The sequence below is a fragment of the Fundulus heteroclitus genome, unplaced genomic scaffold (genome assembly GCF_011125445.2).
Source record: "Fundulus heteroclitus isolate FHET01 unplaced genomic scaffold, MU-UCD_Fhet_4.1 scaffold_91, whole genome shotgun sequence".
Classification (NCBI taxonomy): Eukaryota; Metazoa; Chordata; class Actinopteri; order Cyprinodontiformes; family Fundulidae; genus Fundulus; species Fundulus heteroclitus.
Window position 1 is genome coordinate 510269 of NW_023397373.1, and position 21068 is coordinate 531336.

Consider the following 21068-nt stretch of genomic DNA (forward strand, 5'->3'; position numbering starts at 1 on the left):
TATATATATATATATATATATATATAGATATAATATATAGTGTAAAGAGAATTGGTCCAAGGACTGAACCCTGTGGTACTCCACAAGTGACCTTAGAGTTTGAAGAAGATTTATTATTAACATGAACAAACTGGAATCTGTCCGACAGATAACATTTAATCCAGCCTAATGCTTTCCCCTTAATCCCTACAGTATGCTCAAGTCTTTGTAGGAGAATATTGTGATCAACTGTGTCAAATGCAGCACTGCGATCTAACAGGACAAGTATAGATACAAGTCCATTATCTGAGGCCATGAGAATATCATTAGTGACCTTCACCAGAGCTGTTTCAGTGCTATGATGAGCTCTGAAGCCTGACTGAAACTCCTCAAGTAGGTCATTACTTTGTAAATGTTCACAAAGTTGATTAGCAACTACTTTCTCGAGAATTTTAGATAAGAAAAGAAGATTAGATATAGGTCTGTAGTTTACTAACTCATCTTGATGAAGAGATGGTTTCTTACGTAAAGGTTTAATAACAGCTACTTTAAAAGCCTGTGGTACATATCCATTTACTAAGGATAGATTAATCATGTCTAAATAGGGCCTCAGAAAATATTTTCAAATTTTGTTATATTTAGCATGTATTTGCACCCTAATTTGACTAGCATCTGTGACTGTTGAGAAAGCATGTTCCATATTGAGATTGAAAAAGGTGAAAAAACTTTTCAAGCCTTTCATTATTTGACATTTTTTATCCCTGGGCATCGATATCAAGTTTGAAATTTTAGTATTGTGACAACCCTACTATGTTCCACTCCGTGCTCTTTGATCTCAGGGCACGGGTCTTTTAGAAGTCCTTAAACCTGAAAGCAAAACGGTAGGGGAGCATTTTCCTTTCGTGCCCCATCTCTGTGGAACAATCTCCCTTTAGACACTCGGCAGGAATGTTCTGTGGAGGTTCTCAAAGCCAAGCTAAATACCCACTTGTTCACCTTATCTTATGGTGCCTAATTCAGTGCCTAAACTATATTGATTTAATATTGCCGTTTCCCTTTGTTTTTAAGTTTTTACCTGTTTTGAAATTATATTGTTTTACTTCTTGTTTTACTATTTTTATTAGCTACTATTCAGCACTTTGATTAAAAGCGTTTATAAATAAAGCTCTTATTACTGTTAGTAATATCATCCAATTCTGTGTTAATGGCAACTTTACCTGAAAACGGCAATCGTTCTAGAGTCACTAGGCAGCAGGTTAATCTACATCCACAAAAGGGCTGGTGATCCCATCCTGGATTTCAAAGCGCAAAAAAATATGAATTAAATATAGTTTTTAAAGTACAGTAGTCTGGAACTGCACTAAACTAATTCCCTGAATTTGATTCACACGCAGCTTCAATCACTTATTCACCTCGTTCACTTTGTGTGCCTCTGATAGCTCTTTTTGGTAGTTTTCTTTATGTAGCATGGATTCAGGCAATGTATTAAAATTCATAAACCGTTTCAGAAAAGTCATTTGTAGTACTGAACACATTTAACTACAATTGTTAATCACTTTTTGTCTTTAAAGGGGAAGTCCGGTCAACAAGGAAAAATCAGTGGATTATTAGCTATAATTAAAACTAATACGTTTGTGGTTATTTAATGAATTTAGCGTTAATCAATAAGAAAATAAAAGCATAAATTGTCGTCTGGATCACTGTGTAAGGGGCGGCCATTACTGCCCAAATATCGGCAAAAATGGCCGCCTGACATCACATGCTGTGACGTAACACCGGAGAGCCGAGGGCAGTTCTCTGCGCATTACAAGCAAACTCAATAGGAGCTGTTGTACACAGCTGCGATCAGCTACAATTATTTTGGATTTCCAGAAGACTTCACCATTGAAATTCATGAGAGCTATTGTTGAAGCAACAATGCTCACGTGCATGGCAGTTGGACGTAACATACATCGGGCAAAAGTGGAAAAAACATTAGTTTTTTCACCTTTCCGATTCATCATCCACCACGGGCTGTTTTGCTGGAATGTCTATTTGAAGAGGAAGGATTTTCCATCGTGCTTCTGGCCAGAGAGAAACAGCATATGCAGCCAACATTTGGAAGAAGAATGTCTTCAAGATAACATGAGCCAGACTTTTCGGTAGGTTCTTCTTTTTTAGAATGTAGAATTTGCCGGAAGATTTGTTTGGACACACTTAGAAAGAATGCTCACTGTTGTGAAGTCCACTTATTTCACACAACTTTAGTCTTATTTTTTCTAAAGTCGCTTGTTTCTGAAAGTTGTTTGGGCTCTAAACTAAGTGACTCTGAAATATGCCTCCGCCTCATAACGCACTGCAGCTTATCCTGACAGCAGCAGGGAGTAAACTCAGAAGGAGCCGCTCTGGCCGTATTTTCTGCAGTTTACGGCTGCAATAACTGATAACTGCTGAAAGTAGATTAGGCGGTGCAGATCACCATTTTAAGCAGAGATTGGTTCTAAAGATGAGTTTTTTACTCATCTTCTAACATTGCAGAACCCAACCCATAAACCATACTTATTTGTTGTCTTTTTATGTCTCTAAAATGTAAATTTAGTATTAATTTAAATGCTTAATACCATGTCTATCTTTGTTTAAGGTGTTAAAAAAATATTTTGCCATGAAAACGGATATTTATTTACAAGGGGACAGACAGGGCATTGGGACTTGCTCTACAGCCGATACCGCACAGTGACGTCACAAACCGGGAGGAGTCAGTACTGTTCTTCACCAAGATGGCGGCCCCCATAAAAGGACCTTCAAATGAAAATTACTCTTAATTAAAAAAGCTTATCATTTATTGAACACTATGTAATAATTTTATATTTTAAGTACTTTCAGCAGTTTGAATTCTGATTTTGACCGCACTTCTCTTTTAAAAATAGCTTAAAAATATATATGAACAAATATGCAAATTAGATGTTAACCCCTTAATAGATAAAACGCCACAGAAATTAACAAAAATCCTAGCTAATCTAATGGCATTATAGATCAATAATTATTTCACATTGGCAGACTCTTTTTTTTCCACAGAATCGTGACGAAATCTGTTGGGTTAAAAACTAAAACTGCAGTCAGTGCCAAATTTAAAGAGTCAGAAATAAGTAAATTTAAAGTTTAAACTATTAGAAACTAAACATAAATCTTATTTTTACCATTTAATACACACAGTTTTAACTCTTGATTTTATTTTGTTTTTATACTGCAAGTGTTTATCTCAAGTTTGTACTTCCAGTTGCACCGGTTATGCGATCAGATGAAAGCCCTTTCCTAACCGGGCTACTGGGCTGAATTACAACACTTCAACCCCAACCCACCCTGGTGACATCTTTACTTTCTTACAAAAAAAATCTGCACACCTCATGTGGAGGGAGGGGGATTTTGTCAGATAGGAACCTAATGAATCCAGTGAGTCTTGGCCTTTGGCTACAACACAGGACACATAAACAAAGTAAAGCAATCCTTACTGTTGATAGGAGCAGCAGTTAATGGAAACCTGCTATCAGTCTCCTCCTTCACAAGGAGCTGCTCTCCTTCCTGACGGGCCCCGGGTTCCTCCTGTTCCTCCTTTATGTGGAGGGGCTCTGACTCCTGCTGCTCCCCCTCAGGACTCTGTTCTTCAGGAGCCTCTTCTTTAACATCTGCAGCCAACACTGAAACACATTACATGCTTTATGAACAACTAGATCTTTACAATGTTACAACCATGGGAAAGATTCAGTTTAGAGAAAAAGATTTGATCAGCAGTGAAGAGAAAACTGAACCTCAGGAACTGACAGTTTCACCCTAGAAATGATCACCGGTAACTTTAGTGTCATTCTGTTTATTGTTATTTCTTTAAAACGTTTAATAATGGCTAAATTGGATAAAATATGACAGTTAAACATTGACTTATAAGTATATATTTGTTGTATGAATAAATATTTGTAGCTGATTAATTGAACAGTTATGTCTTGTTATTGTTTTGTTGCATTTAATGACACACAGTTTATATTATTAGCTACTTTTGGCCCAGTAATTAATTAAGTAAGTGATTGATTTATTTCTTATATATTTCTTTATATTCTAAATGTTGACAGGATTGGTCCTCCATACAGCAAGAAGAAAACATGCGACCCTCTTCATAAACAAGATAAACCAAAAAGCGTTTTTTGGAGGAATTTTTCCAAGCACAAAGAAAAACTTGATACTGAACGTTGCTACATGCTAAGCTATCATTAGCACCTCCTAAGCTACAAGCTAAGCTAGCATTAGCACCTCCTATGCTACATGCTAAGCTAGCATTAGCACCTCATGTGCAGAGCTGCAGACTTAGCCAGTTTTCTGGAGGAAACCCTGCAACGAGTTGTGATGAAGAGGAGGAATCCATCAGCTGCTGAAAACGGCTCCTAAACTTTAGCTCCATCCACACAGTTAGCATGAAGAAGGAAATCTCCAAACCTAATCGGTGCAGCAGAACTCTGGGCTGGAAAACATCCCCCATCATTGGTGTCTCCTCTGCTGCGTCCTGCCGCTCTTTGAGCTCCTGCTTCCCTCCAGTTTCTCCGCTGTGCCTCCAGCTGCTGGACTTCTTTCCAGACTTCATCACCTGCAGCAGCTGCTACTCTCTTTAAGCCTCACCAACACTCCCGATTCTGGCCTCACAGCAAAACAAGGACAAAGAACCCGGAGGATCAACGTGGCCTTCTTCTTCTTCTTCTTCGGCTGGTGTTTAATGGTGGTTGGCAAAAAACTTTTAGCAGCATTACCGCCACTTACTGATATGGAGTGTGGTTCTGGATGGAGTATCTATCTATCTATCTATCTATCTATCTATCTATCTATCTATATATATATATATATATATATATATATATATATATATATATATATATATATATATATATCTTAGTATTCTACTCATTTATTTAATTCACGCCTTCTATAATCAAATTCTATGAAATAATTTAGTTCTCTTTAAAAATTGAATTAAATATTGAATAACTACTTGTATATGTTTACTCCCCAAAATCTTTTCCTTAATATATTGAAACTCTTTCCTCATAGATCTTCTCTCTCTTTCATATTTATTACATTCTAATATAACATGTTCTATTGTTTCATACTTTCCACAATAAACACATTTACCAGTATTATGTTTTTGAATTTTAAAAATATATAATTAAGTCCTGTATGCCCAAATCTTAGCCTTGTTATAACCCTCTCCTCCTTTCTATTTTGTCTTCCATTTTTCTCGTTCTCTTATTGTCTTCTGAATTTTATAAAACCATCTTCCTGTTTTCCCTTTATCCCACCTTTTTTGCCATTTTTCATCAGTTTTTCTTTAATGATACTCTTCCCCTCAGACTTACTTATTTTAGCTGTAAAATTAATAGGTTTTTGAGTCGCCCTCTTTGCCGATTGAGGAATGTTCGGGCTCATTTGCATAAACAGCAAGTTTTATCGAAATTACTTCCAAACGGCGCACATAATTCACATATAATATACATTTGACTATTTGAATGCATCTGCGTTAAAATACATTTTACGTGCGACTTAGACTTTAAACAGTGAATGCATTTGGAACCAAATGGAGTATAATTTTTTATTTTTTATTTTAAATGAAACCAAGGCTTACCAATGGGGGGAAAGTGGTGAGGAGAAAAGGGACCACCCTGGACACTACAAAAACACAGCAAACACAAGCAAAGGGTGCTCCACAACACAAATGAAACTGCTGCTTCCTGTCAGACAGGAAGTCTGTGATCCACCTGCAGGTGGAGTCAGGCACATTCAGCAGGGAGAGCTTCTCCTGAAGCAGAGCTGGGATGATGGTGTCTGCAGCATGTGCACAAAATAAACCAGTTCATTTTTTACCTTAAGTGGAGGTCAGCGTGGTTCTGGCCAGCCAGGCCACTGATGGACCGAGCTGCAGGACTACAGGGTAGCAAACACTCCCTACATGGTACCATCTCAGACCTGCTATGGTAGATTGGACAGTTCCAGATTTAGTAAGGCTATGAAAAAGACAGCCTGACCTTTTACTGATGTTAAGTTTGAATCCTGTTTGTATTAACAACAGAACATCTTCCTAACAATGTCACTGGAAAAGGAGCAGATGGTGCTGGGGGAGCCTTAAAAAGAGCAGCTGACAAGATGGTGGCAAAAGGCCGTGACATCCCAGATGCAGAAGAGTTATTCAGGACCTTGTCTGAAGCAAACACAAGAGTTAAACTCTTCTTTGTGAAAAGATGTTGAAGAAGCAATGGAGAAATGCCAAAGATACCGGCTGTTCCTGGAACCATGAGAATCCACCAGGTCATTACTCTGGCTCCAGGAGAACTGATGCTTCTGGATGCAAGTTGCATGAGTTCAACACGTCAGCAGTTTATCTGCAAGTGCTTCAACAGCCAGTGTTTCAGTTTCAGACAGAAGATGGAAATGGCTGCATCACAGCCAGCTGGTGAGGGAAATACAGGAAAACAAAGAAGTGGGAAAGTTCAGAGCTGATTGGTAAATGGTGTATTCTCAGATATGATGATGATTTGTATCCAGGTATCATTCTAAACATACAAGAGACACGTGTCCAGGTCAAATGTATGCATGGTATTGGGTCAAAGCGGTTCTTCTGGCCATATCAGGATGATCTTCACTGGTACCTGTTTGATGAAGTCCTTGAACTTATTCCACCCCCACAAACGTTACAAAGCGCCATGTGGAAGTCTTTAAAGAGGTGTGGAACCCACTCACAATATAAACTTAATGAAACAAAAGGCACATTCATGCATATATACAGACACACACACACACTGATACAGGAACACATGCAAAATCACTTTAACATGGACACAAACACTGATACAGACACATTAAAATCCTTCACTGTCTGATCATTGTTGTTATTAATATTAATATATCAAATTACAAGTGTAACTGTATGTTAGGAATTAGGAATAGGTTACTTTTAGCACATCTCCCATGAGGCTTTGTTATACCTACACACACACACAGTTCACATTATGTTGCATTTAATCAGTTCACTTAATGTTTTACTGTTGGTAATATGCTGTTTTTTTTACTTTAGAGTAATAAAGCTCAATTCAAGGCAAGGCAAATTTATTTATATAGCACAATTCAGTACAAAGACAATGCTAAGTGCTTTACATGATTAAAATATAGCAAAATAAAACAGAATAAAAGCAAGTAGGAATAAAATATAGATAGAAAATAGAACAAAAAAGTGGTGATTCAGTTAACTAGGACAGTTGAAGGCAATTTTAAACAAATGTGTTTTTAAACTTGATTTAAAAGAACTCAGGCTTTCCGCACTTTTACAGTTTTCTGGAAGTTTGTTCCAGATAATTGGAGCATAGGAACTAAATGCTGCTTCTCCATGTTTGGTTCTGGTTCTAGGTATGCAGAGTAGGCTGGAGTCAGAAGACCTGAGTGGTCTGGATGGTTTATACGCTGATAACAAGTCTGTGATGTATTTAGGAGCTAAGCCATTTAAGGATTTATAGACTAACAGAAGTATTTTAAAGTCTATTCTCTGAGATAAAGGGAGCCAGTGTAAGGACTTTAGAACTGGGGTGATGTGCTCTACTTTCTTAGTATTAGTGAGGACGCGGGCAGCAGCGTTCTGGATCAGCTGCAGCTGTCTGACCCACTTTTTAGGCAGACCTGTGAAAACACCGTTGCAGTGATCAATTCGACTAAAAATAAACGCATGGATTAGTTTTTCTAGATCCTGCTGAGACATCAGTCCTTTAATCCTAGAAATGTTCTTCAGGTGATAGAAAGCCGACCTTGTAACTGTCTTTAGATGCTTTTGAAGGTTCAGGTCTGAGTCCATCACTACTCCCAGATTTCGGGCCTGATTGGTGGTTTTTAGCTGAAGCGACTGAAGCTGTGTGCTAACTTTTGATCTTTCCTCTATTGGTCCAAATATTATTACTTCAGTTTTGTTTTTATTCAATTGGAGAAAATTTTGGCACATCCACGTATTGATTTCTTCTAGGCATTTACTCAACAGCAATTTATATCTGGTGTCCTTGCTATGGTTCCAAATTAAATGCAGTATAATGCCAACACAAAGTGCTGTACATTGAAGTAAATATGTAAAATTGTATTTGTCCCTTTAACCCCGTTACCATCTTCAACCCTGTTATGCTGGTCTCAACCCCGTCACACCTACAGTTTCATTAAAACAATTTAAAAGCTTAAAAAATAATTTAATGTCTGTTGACTTTTATCTAAAATATTGAGAGCTATTATGTGAAATTAATTTTGATTACAATTCTTGGGTTAAAAAACATTACTGATGAAAAAATTACAAGAGTGCTTCCTCCGATTAGTCACATTTCAGTAAATAAGAGGACACAAATGTGTGACTTTATGTCATCTTTCAGTTTAAAATGATTGAACAAGTATGGGGGACATTTGATCTATGTGAAAATGTTGATTTCTATCCCAATTTATCTTATGATAACATTCTGAGAGCCTTCAAAGTTTCCATAACAGGGTTGAGGAATTAGAGTGACAACATCTGGAAATAATGATCAAAACTAAAAGAAAACTAATGCCTGAGATGAACGAAATTTTTTTTTCCTGAAAGTTAAATATATCCCTAATGTAATAAGATATACATAGAAACAATACTTTTGGGTACAAAACATGAAAATATCAGTGTCCAATTTTACCCATTCTAATAGAACGACTCACAAACACTACAAAAACAAGCTAAGTTATTTATTTTATCAGATTTTTAAAAACAACATTTAAATTGAAGCAAAGGGGCAACCTTGACATAATTATCTTTCGTTTTACAAACAAGTTGATGAGAAATCCTGGGAATCACCTCTGGCATCCTGGTGCTGTTTGCAGGATTACCGCACCAAGATGGCGGCCGTGATTTATGCGCCTCCTCCCCAACGCGCAGCCGCGCTGATCACTTCCGGGTTCTTTGTCCTTGTTTTGCTGTGAGGCCAGAAGCGGAAGTGTTGGTGAAGTTTAAAGAGAGCAGCAGCTGCTGCAGATAGTGATGGTGAGATGAAGCCTCATGAGGCATTGAACCACTCAGCCAACTGGTTCGAGAAAAGGTTCATTTCTTGACGGTTCATGTGCACACAGCACCACCTACTGGCAGGTTGTATAATCACAGCCAGCTGTATCTTAACACGTGTGATGCATATCATTTTTGTCTATTATGGCTCTTGGGAATGACTTCACAGAAGGTGTAGGACGAAATCATTTGTCTACATAAATTTTGTAAACACATGTGTACAATAAAATATTGTTTGAATGTATTCTCTGTGTGTAATTATTCCCAAAATAGTAGTGACATGATATGGCATGTTGTGTAATAATGTTTTTCTGTGACTCTAGAAAAATGGCATGGGCTTAATCAGGCAGAGGACAATGAAAGTGCTTGTGGAACTAGTCAGGGGGTAGTGAATAGGCTAATGCTTGTGTAACTTGGATGATTTCATGCATTTTTATTAAGAAACAACAATTTTAACATGAACTGCAGCAGGAATTACTGATGGCCACAAGCTGTGAAAGAAGCTGAAACATCTCAGCAGAAGGCGGAGTTTTTATCGTCCGCTGCCCAGATGGGCGTTGGGATTTTTATGCGTGAAAAATGCCATGTTTGCGTGTGACCGTGTGAAGTCAGTGACGGTCAATGCGTGATAGTTGAGAGCATGATCTCCTATCTATCTATCTATCTCCTAAACTCTCCAAACACCAAACTAACTGTCTCAAACTAAATAACCACTATCCAAACTCTGCTATCCAAACTATCAAAACTCTATCCACTCTCTCAACTGACCGCGACTCTCCTACAACAACCCACATTTTGAATGGAGCCTGTGGGGTTTTTCTAAAGCTGTCAAACCCACTGAGCTATATAATACACTGGAGTGCTAATCACCGTCTGTTTGAACGAGTCGCTTTGAAGCCACCAGCCGCCATATTGGTACTCCCTATTTCCCCCCAGTAACTAGGAATATGTGCGCTACAGCATCGAATAACGAGGATTTTCTCATGTTCAGGGGGGGCTTAAGACTTTTAAAATGTCAAATGCCATATACTTTTATGTTATGTTCTAAAAAATATCAAGTACTGAGAAAGTCATGTGCTGAAATATTTTGCATTTTATTCATTTAAATATATATGTTTAACATTTATAAATATATAAATAACAATATACAAAAACATATATTTACATATGTGTATACATATATATACATATATACATATACACATACTTATATATACATATATATATATTTAATATGAATGACATGTAAAATATTTCAGCACCTAATTTCCCAGTAGTTGATAGTGTTAGTACATCCACTGACTGTAGAATTACCTGTGAAATATTTTCACACAGTCAGAAAACTGCTTGTTGTTGCAAGCAAATCCTATGGGATTCTGTGAGAGTAGGGAGTAGCAAGATGGCGGCCAGTGACTTCAGTTTTTCGGCAAAATCAGCACTCCAGTGTATTATATAGCTCGGTGGTCAAACCCCGCACCAAAATCTGAACCATTTCCCGAAGCAGTCACGTGGTACAGCCGGCCAGCGAGGCTTCGGACGTCATCGTTTTCGGCTCCTCCCCTAAATGAAGCAAGCCTCGATACGCGCTTTACGGAAACGCCCCCTCCATTACTCGACACACGCCTCGAAGCCTCGGCACATCACGTAACATCACTACAGGAGCTCAAAGAGCGGCAGGACGCAGCAGAGGAGACACCAATGATGGGGGATGTTTTCCAGCCCAGAGTTCTGCTGCACCCATCAGGTTTGGAGATTTCCTTCTTCATGCTAACTGTGTGGATGGAGCTAAAGTTTAGGAGCCGTTTTCAGCAGCTGATGGATTCCTCCTCTTCATCAGAACTCGTTGCAGGGTTCCCCCCAGAAAACTGGCTAAGCCTGCAGCACTGCACAGGAGGTGCTAATGCTATCTTAGCATGTAGCATAGGAAGTGCTAATGCTAGCTTAGCATGTAGCATAGGAGGTGCTAATGCTAGCTTAGCATGTAGCTTAGGAGGTGCTAATGCTAGCTTAGCATGTAGCAACATTCAGCGTCAAGTTTTCTTTGTGCTTGGAAACATACCCCCGGAAAACGCTTTTTGGTTTATCTTGTTTAGAAAGAGGATTGCATGTTTTCCTCTGGCTGTATGGAAGACTAATCCTGCCAAAATTTAGCATATATAAAGAAATAAATCAATGACTCACTTAAAAAATACTGGGCCAAAAGTAGCTAATAATATAAAACTGTGTGCCATTAAATGCAACAAAACAATAAAAAGACATTTATTCAATAACTGATTAATCAGCTACAAATATATAATCATATAACAAATATATATTTATATATCAATGTTTTAACTGTCATAATCTATCCAATTTAGTCATTATTAAATGTTTTAACCTGAATAATTAAATTAAATTCCCACAACAGAATTACACTAAAGTTACCGGTGATCATTTCTAGGGTGAAACTGTCAGTTCCTGAGGTTCAGTTTTCTCTACTTTGCTGATCAAATCTTTTTCTCTAAACTGAATCTTTCCCATCGTTGTAACATTGTTGTGGAAAACTCCCTGCTGAAAGCTGCGTCGTGACGTCAGAGACGTTATTAGGAACATACCACGCGCCTGCGCACATTCATGAACAGACTTTAGTGTGTGCTCCGCTAGCAGGCACTTGTAGCTTTGCTTCAGCACCTTACTAAAATGTTGATTCCTTTGTGTGTACGTGTGCGTTGATGACAATGTAAGTACATAATTCCTTCATAAGTTTGTGTTTACTGCACACTATTAGTTCGGTAACCGTGTAACCTTAGTTGCCGCGAGCTCCAGTGTGTTCAGACGAGGAAGTACGAAGCTGACGTTCATCTATTGGTTTGCCGTCGCGGGAGTGGTTCAGTTTGGGAGCTGTTTGGCAGTGCTCTGAATTGTAGCGTCGTTTCTGCTATTCTGGGGATGTTCAGGATTGTGGGCTGGCTTCCGAGTGTGGTGCGGAGCGCTTGTGGAGCCGGTGTGTTCGGGTAGATAGTCGTTTCTCGACCGTGCGGGGAGGGGAGCTGCTTCTACCATTTGTGGTCTTTGTATGCCACCTTGTGGACATTCGGTGTGCTGCATTCATGTGTTCTGTGTTGACACCCTGGGTGCCCAGTTCTCAACTGTGTTATCCTGTTGTTGCTTGCTACTTGCGGTGGTCCTCTTCCTTGTTACATTACTGTTACTGAAATGTTACATAATTACAATATATATTGGTAATGTAACTGGATATGTATATTTGATTCTACTTGAAACCAAATATTCTGCATATGTTAGAATTTGTATATGTATATCTGGAATCTAGATGTACAATATTATTATTATTCTTCCTGTATATGTTTATCTTGCAGAAACCACGCGTACCTCTACACACTCATATATTCTCTTACATGATCAGCAATAAAGTCCGTAAGAACACCTAAAGTCGCAGCTGTTCTCTGACCGGAGCACATAGTCAGTGAGGGAGCGACTAGCTACCAACGTACACGTCCGTCACAAGTGGTCCTTCGAGCCGGATAAGCTCCGCCCACTGCGCTATGGCGACCTTCCCAGGTGAATACGGAGAGGACAACATCCAAGCCCGTCCTCAGAGAAGGAGACAGCTCCCACGGCATCTTGGGGACTACGAACTCGGTTTCCCAGCCAAACAGCTGCCCCCCTTTGATCAACATCTCCATCAGCCTACCGTGAGTCAACCAGCTAGCCAGCTAGCGTCTGCCGACTTCATCACGCCTGTTTTAACTACGCAAAGTGCAAGCAAAGAGGAGCAATGGCATCGTATGGAAGCACGTCACAATGACCTAACCAAACAACTACAGGAGTTGCAGATCGCAATGGACAATGTTAAACGACTGTCCTACCCACGAAGTGCTCCAGTGTACCAGCCACCATATCCTCCACAGTTCACTAGCGTACCAAGGCTAATCCTGGACAGTCCTACTAGCGACCATTGGTCAACACCAGTGCACAGCCCTACTCGCTACACTGCTGTCGCTAAAGAAGAACCCATACAGCAGCCAATGTCACAGCACAACTCCCCATTACGACAGTCCAACCTTCAACTGCAGACCGGGGAGCCAGGTACACAAGACCAAGCCATGCTTAGCCAGCCAGTTCATCAGGCATCGGCACAACTACTGGCTGATGACGGATGGATTTCCAATCCTATCTCTGTACCCCATACTCCAAATAGACAGAATGTACAACCGTTACAGTCTGTGCCACAGCCCATTATGTCACAGGTTTTGCCAACACAGACTGTTAACCATCCACCTCCTGTCCAACAGAGTAACTCTTTCCCTCATCCTCCTTTCATACATCAGTCCTACCCTCAGCACTCTGCCTACGTACCCGCAGTTCAACATTACCCATCACTCCTGCCAGCTACACAAATGACTACAATGCCAACGCCTAACAGGCAAACCGTCCTACCATCGGAACCTACAGCTCCTGGTATTTTGGAGATGGCCATTGCCTCTTCTTACGGCATTCCAAAGCCCAAGCTTATCCCATTCAGCTCTGGCAAGGAGAGTGACTTCATAATGATGAAGAAGGGACTGGACAGTGTGCTAGGTCCACACAAGCACCTAACCGAGGACTACAAGTACCAAGTGCTCCTCGACCTCCTCAAACTACCAAACGCCTATCAGGTGGCAAAGAGGTATGTCAATGACCGAACGCCATACACCAGTACTATGCACGCCCTTGAACAGCGCTACGGTCAGCCGCGCCAGCTTGTCCAAGGAGAGCTGAAGGCTATCCTGAACTCTCCCCCTATCAAGCCAGGTGACGCACAGGCCTTTGAGGACTTCTCATACGCTGTCAGCACCTTAGTGGGCCTGCTAAGTACTAACGATGGTTCCTCTCGAGCTGAGCTGAGATGTGGCTCTCATGTGGACACACTGCTGAGCAAGCTGCCCGCCACTTACAGAGACCGCTTCGCAGAGTATTGTATAGCTAAAGGGATCATCCGCAGTGGCACTGACCGGACATATACACTCCCTGATTTTGCCGACTGGTTGGAAATCAAGGCACAAGCTATTCAGGTGGCAAGACGTGCTACAGAAGCATCCACACCTGAAGTCACTCAGCCCGAGCGCAGGCACAAGAACATCAAGACCCAATCACTTAAGTCTGCTACGATCTACGTGACTAACCAGCCTGAGAACTCAGAGCCACCACACGGTTCTGCTACCTTTCCAGCCAGTTCTAAACACGGCCAAGCATCCAAGAAGCGAGAGCGCTTTAAGCCCTATTGCCCTTACTGCTCCAACCAAGAACACTATCTCAGCGCCTGTACAGAGTTCTCCAAGCTCAGCACAGCTGAGAAAGGTACTTGGATTAAAGAGAAGAGTAAATGCTGGCGATGTGGCCGTGGACACAAGCCGGAGAGCTGCACCCTAAAGAAGCCATGCTCCACCTGCAATGAGCAACACCTTCTTGTCCTGCACGAAGTGGCCACCAAAGTCTGCCAGAGTCCCTCTACAGTTGCTACATCTTCCAGCATGGTGTACGTCAGCCAGTCCAGTCATTCTAGCCGTGTCATGGTTAAGGTCGTTCCTATCCAATTGCACAACGGAGGCAAGATGCTGGACACTTACGCCATACTAGACGACGGCTCTGAAAGAACCATTCTCCTTCCGGCCGCTGCCAAGTATCTTGGCCTGCAGAGGGAGAATGAGGTTCTATCGCTTCGCACTATCAGACAAGACGTAGTGAAACTTAACGGAGCGTCAGTGTCATTCGAGGTATGCAGCTCTAACAACACTCGAGCAAAATACGCCATCAGTCATGCCTTCACTGCAGATGAGCTCAGTCTTGCAGAACAATCCTGCCCCGCAGAGATGCTCAAGAGGAGGTTTAACTATCTCCGTGGAGTTCCAGTGCGAAGCTTCAGCTTAGTTCAGCCTTTACTCCTCATCGGCTCCGATCACCCACATCTGATCACTCCTGTGCGTCCGATACTGAGAGGAAATCAAGGTAATCCAGTAGCTGTGTGCACTCTGCTAGGATGGGCCATACAAGGACCGACTAACTTCCTGCAAGCCCCCTCCACAGAGACGTCATGTCTCCAAGCAGCATTCCAGTATCCTAATCAAGATCTACATCAGCACGTTGAGAGGCTCTGGCAAGTCGACACCCTGCCGTATCGTTCTGAGAAAGAAGCAACACGCTCCAAGCAAGATCAGCTGGCTGTCAATACACTGGAACGGCGAACTGTCCGTGTCAATGTAGACGGTATAGCTCGCTACGCTACACCTCTACTTCGTAAGCCAACAGCCCCTAAGCTACATGCACCTCCACTAGCAGTGATGCCCCTGCTACGAGCCACAGAGCGACGCTTATCCGGCAATCCCGATCTGGCTAAGGTCTACAACGAAGAGATACACAGGTTGGAGAGAGCTGGATACGTTGCCAAAATCAGCAGTGATGAAGCAAGTCAGTCAGAAGAGTCCTGGTACATCCCGCACCACATGGTTCACCACAACGGGAAGGCCAGAGTGGTGTTCAATTGTTCGTTCAAGTACCAGCAGACTGCTCTCAATGACATCTTACTTCCTGGACCTAACCTTGGAGCCTCGCTGCTCAGTGTACTTCTCAGGTTCAGGGAGTACCCAGTAGCTATCAGCGGAGACATCCGTGGGATGTTCCATCAGATTCGGTTACTTCCAGAATGATCAACCACTCCTTCGCTTCCTGTGGCGTGACATGGAGAAGGAGCGTAGCCCAGACATCTACGAATGGCGTGTTCTACCTTTCGGGACTACCTGCAGTCCGTGTTGTGCTATATATGCACTACAACAGCATGTCAAGACCAATAGTGCTGGCAATGAAGAGGTCCTGAACTCAGTCAACAACGCCTTCTACGTGGATAACTGCCTCCAGTCCGTCTGCACCCTACAACAGGCCAGACAGCTGATAGACGAGATGAGAGCCGTGCTCGCTGCTGGTGGATTCGACATGAGGCAGTGGGCAAGCAACCAACCAGAAGTAATCGCCCACCTTCCGTCGGAGGCAAGGTCTGAAGGCTGTGAGCTGTGGCTAACAGCAGAAAGAGCGGATCCTCAGGAATCAACCTTAGGTCTACGGTGGCACTGTCCATCAGACACACTTGGCTACAAGTACCGCCAACCAGTCACCTCCGAGCCTACACTGAGAAATGTGTACAGAGTCCTAGCGTCCCAGTATGACCCGCTAGGGTACATTATCCCGTTTACCACTCGTGCTAAGGTCCTGATCCAAGCCCTCTGGAGACATGATCAACAGTGGGATGAACCCATCACAGGGGAACTCCTCTCAGTGTGGCAGAATTGGGAGATCGAACTTTCTCATCTTCAGCACGTCAGCATGCCACGCTGCTACATACCTGTTCATCGCAAGTGCCGAACCGTCTAATGTGTCTCTACATGTCTTCTGTGACGCGTCAGAGAAGGCATACGGATCCGTTGCATACCTCCGTATGGAAGATGCAGAAGGACACTCACATGTGTCATTCGTTATGGCACGATCCAGGGTCGCACCACGGAAGCAACTATCCATGCCTCGCCTGGAACTCAGCGCTGCGTTGACCGGAGCACAGCTCGCCAAACTACTGCACTCCGAGCTCACTCTGACTATGGGTCACACCGTCATGTGGTCAGACTCTACAACGGTGCTCAGTTGGATCCGGTCTGACTCAGCTCAATACAAGGTTTTTGTTGGAACTCGCATAGCGGAGATCCAAGAACACACCAACACCAGTGACTGGAGGTATGTTCCCTCCGACCAGAACCCAGCTGATGACATCACTCGGGGGAAGTCACTACACCAGCTCGCTCAGCCTACCCGCTGGAACAATGGTCCTGCTTTCCTGTACGAATCCCCCAGCCAGTGGCCAGAGAACTTGGTGGAGAAAGTAGAAGATACAGTAGAGCTCAGGAAGTCCATGTTCTGTGGTCAGGTTACAGTCCCCGACACCTATCCTGATCCACTGCAGTACACGACCTGGTCTGACCTAGTAGATGCTACTTACCGGTCTCAACACGGGGCGGCTGTAGCTCCTATGCCCGCTTCAGATCGCATAGAGACAGAAGTAGCTCTCCTGAAGCGGGTGCAAGCAGATAGCTTCCCTGAGGAACTCAGTGCTCTGCAACACGACCGACCAATCCGACCTAGTAGTCGCCTCAGATCTCTCTCACCAGAGTACGACCAGATACTTGGTCTTATTAGAGTGGGAGGTCGCCTTCGCAAAGCTAATGATCTACCCGAAGACTCAATCCACCCGGTCGTCCTAGCACCAGAACACCCCATCACTCAGCTCCTGGTTAAGGACTACGATGATCGTCTCCTACACGCTGGTCCAGAGCGAGTCTTCGCGGAGATTAGGAGGTCATACTGGGTCCTCAGAGGCCGCCAAGCTATCAAGAAACACCAACAACACTGTGTTGAGTGTCGTAGATGGAGAAGTAAGCCTACGATCCCCAAGATGGCTGATCTACCTGCTGCGCGTCTTCGTATTAACAAGCCGCCATTTTGGTCCACTGGAGTGGACTGTTTCGGCCCATACACTATCAAGTTGGGACGGCGGCACGAGAAACGTTGGGGCATCTTGTTCAAATGTCTCACAACCCGCTGTATTCATCTTGATCTGATGCCAAGTATGGACACGGACTCCTTTCTTCTGGCTCTCCGCCGCTTCATAGCACGTAGGGGCAAACCCTATGAGATACTCTGCGACAGAGGTACTAACTTCCGTGGTGGTGAGAGAGAGCTCCAGCAATCCTTTGCCGCACTCGAGCCATCGCTTAAAGAACAGCTGGCCAAACAGTGCATCCTATTCCAATTCAATCCCCCTCTCGCTCCACACTTTGGAGGAGTGTGGGAGAGGGAGATTAAGTCGGCCAAAGCTTCACTCCAGACAGTCCTGAAGGATCAAGTTCTGTCAGAAGAAGCTCTAATGACTGTGATCATTGAAGTTGAGGGCATCCTCAATTCTAAGCCCTTAGGCTACGCATCTTCTGATTTGGCCGATCCTGACCCGATTACCCCCAATCTCCTCCTCATGGGACGACGAGATGCTTCACTCCCTCAGGCAGTTTACGGCTCCAGCGATCTACTAGGACGACGTCGATGGCGGCATAGTCAGGTACTTGCCGACCTCTTCTGGAGTCACTTCATCCGTAATTACTTGCCTGGCCTACAGCTACGCCAGAAGTGGAGAACTACTACCCCAGATCTGGCAGTGGGTACTGTCGTCATGGTGCTTGACTCACAGCTCCCAAGAGCGTTATGGCCCGTTGGGCGTATCACCCGTATCATCCCCAGCGACGACGGTAAGGTGCGAGTTGCAGAGGTAGACATCAAGGGTAACCTCTACACCCGTCCTGTCGCCAAGTTGGTCGAACTTCCGAAGATGCCTGATGAATGAGAACCCAGCTGCGCCGATCCAGCAGAGACTTTCCTGGTTTACGTATTCGCTCCACGAATCCGGGGGCGGCTGTGGAAAACTCCCTGCTGAAAGCTGCGTCGTGACGTCAGAGACGTTATTAGGAACATACCACGCGCCTGCGCACATTCATGAACAGACTTTAGTGTGTGCTCCGCTAGCAGGCACTTGCAGCTTTGCTTCAGCACCTTACTAAAATGTTGATTCCTTTGTGTGTACGTGTGCGTTGATGACAATGTAAGTACATAATTCCTTCATAAGTTTGTGTTTACTGCACACTATTAGTTCGGTAACCGTGTAACCTTAGTTGCCGCGAGCTCCAGTGTGTTCAGACGAGGAAGTACGAAGCTGACGTTCATCTATTGGTTTGCCGTCGCGGGAGTGGTTCAGTTTGGGAGCTGTTTGGCAGTGCTCTGAATTGTAGCGTCGTTTCTGCTATTCTGGGGATGTTCAGGATTGTGGGCTGGCTTCCGAGTGTGGTGCGGAGCGCTTGTGGAGCCGGTGTGTTCGGGTAGATAGTCGTTTCTCGACCGTGCGGGGAGGGGAGCTGCTTCTACCATTTGTGGTCTTTGTATGCCACCTTGTGGACATTCGGTGTGCTGCATTCATGTGTTCTGTGTTGACACCCTGGGTGCCCAGTTCTCAACTGTGTTATCCTGTTGTTGCTTGCTACTTGCGGTGGTCCTCTTCCTTGTTACATTACTGTTACTGAAATGTTACATAATTACAATATATATTGGTAATGTAACTGGATATGTATATTTGATTCTACTTGAAACCAAATATTCTGCATATGTTAGAATTTGTATATGTATATCTGGAATCTAGATGTACAATATTATTATTATTCTTCCTGTATATGTTTATCTTGCAGAAACCACGCGTACCTCTACACACTCATATATTCTCTTACATGATCAGCAATAAAGTCCGTAAGAACACCTAAAGTCGCAGCTGTTCTCTGACCGGAGCACATAGTCAGTGAGGGAGCGACTAGCTACCAACGTACACGTCCGTCACAATTGTAAAGATCTAGTTGTTCATAAAGCATGTAATGTGTTTCAGTGTTGGCTGCAGATGTTAAAGAAGAGGCTCCTGAAGAACAGAGTCCTGAGGGGGAGCAGCAGGAGTCAGAGCCCCTCCACATAAAGGAGGAACAGGAGGAACCCGGGGCCCGTCAGGAAGGAGAGCAGCTCCTTGTGAAGGAGGAGACTGATAGCAGGTTTCCATTAACTGCTGCTCCTATCAACAGTAAGGATTGGTTTACTTTGTTTCTGTGTCCTGTGTTGCAGCTAAAGGCCAAAACTCTTTGGATTGAGTGGCATCCAATCAGACAAAACTATAAAGATTAACCTGTGTCACTGTTATTAAAATGTTATTTAAATGCAAAACACAATAAGATTAATTTATGTCGTAATGTAGGAAATTTTATACATTGCCCGAATCCATACTACATACAGCTAATACTACCAGAAAGATAGTAATTAGAGGCACACACATTGAACGAGGTGAATAAGTGATTCAAGCTGTGTGGTAATCAGGTAATTATTTTAGTGCCACAGTGTCAGAAAAATATGAGAATGTTAAAACTTATATTTACACTATATTTATATCCCCTTTGTAATACAGGGAGGAAACACCGTCAGCTTTGCACATGTTATACATCTGCAGTGTGAAAACGGAGCAGGTCTCCTCTCTGCTCTCTTTGCTCTGAATACATGCAGGTCTTTCAAGGCAAGGCAAATTTATTTGTATAGCACATTTCAGTACAGAGACAATGCAAAGTGCTTTACATGATTAAAATACAGGGAAATAAAACAGAATAAAAGCAAGTAGGAATAAAATGTAGAAACAAAATGGAATAGAAACTAAAAGCAAACATTAAAAACAGTTGGACTACAAAGTTGAACTAATGATGTTTCACTAAAACAGTTTAACTAGAACAGTCAAAGGCAATCTTAAACAAATGTGTTTTTAATCTTGATTTAAAGGAACTCAGACTTTCTGCACTTTTACAGTTTTCTGGAAGTTTGTTCCAGATCAGTGGAGCATAGGAACTAAATGCTGCTTCTCCATTTCTGGTTCTGGTTCTGCAGGGCAGGCTGGAGCCAGAAGACCTGAGTGGTCTGGAGGGTTGATACACTGATAACAAGTCTGTGATGTATTTAGGAGCCATTCAGGGATTTATAGACCAACAGAAATATTTTAAAGTCTATTCTCTGAGATACAGGGAGCCAGTGTAAGGACTTTAGAACTGGGGTTATGTTCTCTACATTCTAAGTCTTAGTGAGGACGCAGGCAGCAGCGTTCTGGATCAGCTGCAGCTGTCTGATCCACTTTTTAGGCAGACCTGTGAAAACACCGTTGCAGTGATCAATTCTACTAAAGATAAACGCATGGATTAATTTTTCCAGATCCTGCTGAGACATCAGTCCTATAATCCTAGAAATGTTCTTCAGGTGATAGAAAGCCGACCTTGTAACTGTCTTTAGATGCTTTTGGAGATTTAGGTCTGAGTCCATCACTACTCCCAGATTTCAGGCCTGATTAGTGGTTTTTAGCTGAAGCAGCTGAATCTGTGTGCTAACTTTTGATCTC

At 42.8% G+C, this 21068-nt stretch overlaps 1 protein-coding gene across 3 annotated transcripts in view; it reads right to left on the reverse strand.

Annotated features, from left to right (window-relative positions):
- Positions 1–21068, reverse strand: part of LOC118562406 (NACHT, LRR and PYD domains-containing protein 12-like) — a 629435-nt gene that overhangs the window by 479700 nt on the left and 128667 nt on the right. The window lies entirely within an intron of this gene.